The sequence below is a fragment of the Berghia stephanieae genome, chromosome 15 (genome assembly GCF_034508935.2).
Source record: "Berghia stephanieae isolate SIO BIC M18660-M18661 chromosome 15, UCSD_Bste_1.3, whole genome shotgun sequence".
In the NCBI taxonomy this organism is placed as follows: Eukaryota; Metazoa; Mollusca; class Gastropoda; order Nudibranchia; family Aeolidiidae; genus Berghia; species Berghia stephanieae.
This window is the reverse complement of record NC_088374.1, coordinates 336,275-338,774: the sequence shown is the minus strand read 5'-3', so window position 1 is coordinate 338,774 and position 2,500 is coordinate 336,275. Positions and strand designations below refer to the sequence as shown.

Sequence of the window (2,500 nt, the reverse complement as noted above, 5' to 3'; positions counted from 1 at the left end):
TTAACTCTTTTTGTAAAAAAAAAATAAAATAAAAAAAAAAAAGAGACGGATATTCTAAATTGATTGAGATATATAGTGAATGTTTCGGTATTGTCATGTGCATAAAAGACTTATAGGTCTATCTTCCTTTAACGTTTAAATAGTTCAGATAAATAGATATCTAGATATGCTAGGATTTGATTATGTATTGAGTATCTTCATGAATATCGGTCATATGGTTATGTGGTCTTGTGGTATGACACTGGCTTTAGGATCGGAAGTACTTGGGTTCGAGCCTCGCTCGGCGCATAGTTGAGTCCTTGTAAAAGGCTATTTACTCACGCTCTTTCACCGTATTCAGGTGTAAAATGAGTACCTGGCCGTTAAATGCGTTGTCTCTTTTCCGAAAAAAAATAATAATACCGCCTTTTGAGTAATGCCCCGTCCTATATTATGTTAAGTGCTGGTGTTGATCAGGGACACCTTGTAAAGCCCTTTGAGCACCTTGAGGGAATATTGCGCTATATCAAATCTCGATTTGAATATATATAGATAGTTCGAAGATGATGTAACTCAGGTCTTTGTTATTGTTTCTTGCCATCCGCGTTTATGAGTAATGCTCAATGAACTGTATTAACCCGACTATAAACGTTCATGTATACACACAGTGTTGTGTGTTGATCCGTTTTACTTCCGGATGGCAATGTTATGAGCTTCTTAGCCAAGCATACCATATATATATATATATATATATATATATATATATATATATATATAAATTTCATAAAGACGGTGTTCCACCCACTGGTATCCAGGTCATTTGCAATTTTCTAAACGACATGTTACCAGATAGCAAGATTAAAACATTTAAATCTGCATAAGCCCGGGTTTAAATTATATTGGCCGTAACGTATTTCTGTCAGGGATGTTAGTAAATAGGGAAAACTATTTGGACGCACATTTTAACATATGAAATATATACAAACTGATATTAAGTGAAACCTCTTTAGAAATTAAAAACAATGTTAAATAAAATAATGGAAACAAAATGACTTACCGTTCCGACATAGAATACCAAAGCTATATTTCTTCATATCGTGACTCAGGGATAAATGGGTAAGTAACTTAAGGGGCAGACATCTAATGAGTTATCCCCAAGTCACAGTCAAGAAAATATAAATGAATAAATTAAAACAACTTCGCCTAAAGGCAGGTAACTCTAACAAGACAGAATGTAAGGCAGGAAAAACTCTCATGTCAGGAGCAGGAAGAATAAATGAATAGAATAGAAGAATAGTAAACGAAGAATGTTTGAATCAATTATAATACTTGCATGAATATAATTTATCCATAATAATAAACAGTCCATAGGCTCGTCTTAGTCTGATTTACATACAACACTTTCAACACAAGACAGATGAACTCACATTAAATACACATTATGTTACATTCACAAAGCACTCTAGCACTCAAGTCTAAAATATCTAAGGGTAAAGCTAAATCAATATAAAATAGTTGTCATAAATAAATTTAAAAACAGAGAGTTCTCTATGGATGGAAGAAAATGGTGTCTCTCATATTGTTATTGTTTTAAAAAGCTGTTTTGGTGATTAGTTCTCACAATATAAATCAAACAGACTATAAACTTTAAGCTTACACACCGTTTTGTGTTTTGCTACGTTATTTCCGATTAGCGCATTTTGTTGGAATTTAAAAAAAAATAAATTGCATCAATTACAAGGAAAAGGAAACGCATGTGAAAAAAATGTACACATCTATCTCGTTAACACGCTGTTCGTATGTGGATGTGTATGGGTGGTGGGGGGGGGTGGGTTGTGAACGGATGTGTGGGTGGGTAGGTATGGATGGATGTGTGTAGTGTGTGTGTGGGGGGTGGGGTTGTGTACGGATGTGGGTGGGTAGGTTAGGTATGGAGTTGTGTAGTGTGTGTGGTGTAGGAGGGGTGGGTGGGGGGGGGGGTTGTGTATGGATGTTTGGGTGGGTAGGTAAGGATGTGTGATGTTGTGTAGAGGGGTGTGGGTGAATGTGTAATGTGGGGGTGGGGAGTGAATGTGTATGTGAAGGGTGGGGGGTGAATGTGTATTTGCACACTCTGATAACAACAGAAAAATATTGTATTAAAAGATGAAAATGCGCCTTATCTATATTTTTAGATAGCAATATATGAACAAGATGTGATCAAAGCGCTGAAATATCCAAACTGTCAGGTTTTACCTTTGGGTGAGAGAATAGAATAATGATAGCACAGTTGATAAAGCTTTCAGTTTATTGACAGACGATCTAACATCAATCATTTGACGAGACGACATGTTAACTACCCCCCCCCCCCCCCCCATCCCACCCCTCCCGCACACTACCGATTCAAACAACAGTAATTGAGCTGATTCCGTAGCCGTATTGCGTAATGTACTATGTGCTTCGTCCTATCCAACAGATAGCTTGAAATTGTTCATTTCCATTGAATACAACAGCCTTATGGAGATAAATTCTTATGGTAAAA

At 36.4% G+C, this 2,500-nt stretch overlaps 1 protein-coding gene across 1 annotated transcript in view; it reads left to right on the top strand.

The window, feature by feature from the left end:
* The window catches only part of LOC144960238 (uncharacterized), a 105,905-nt gene that overhangs the window by 15,364 nt on the left and 88,041 nt on the right, over positions 1 to 2,500 (top strand). The window lies entirely within an intron of this gene.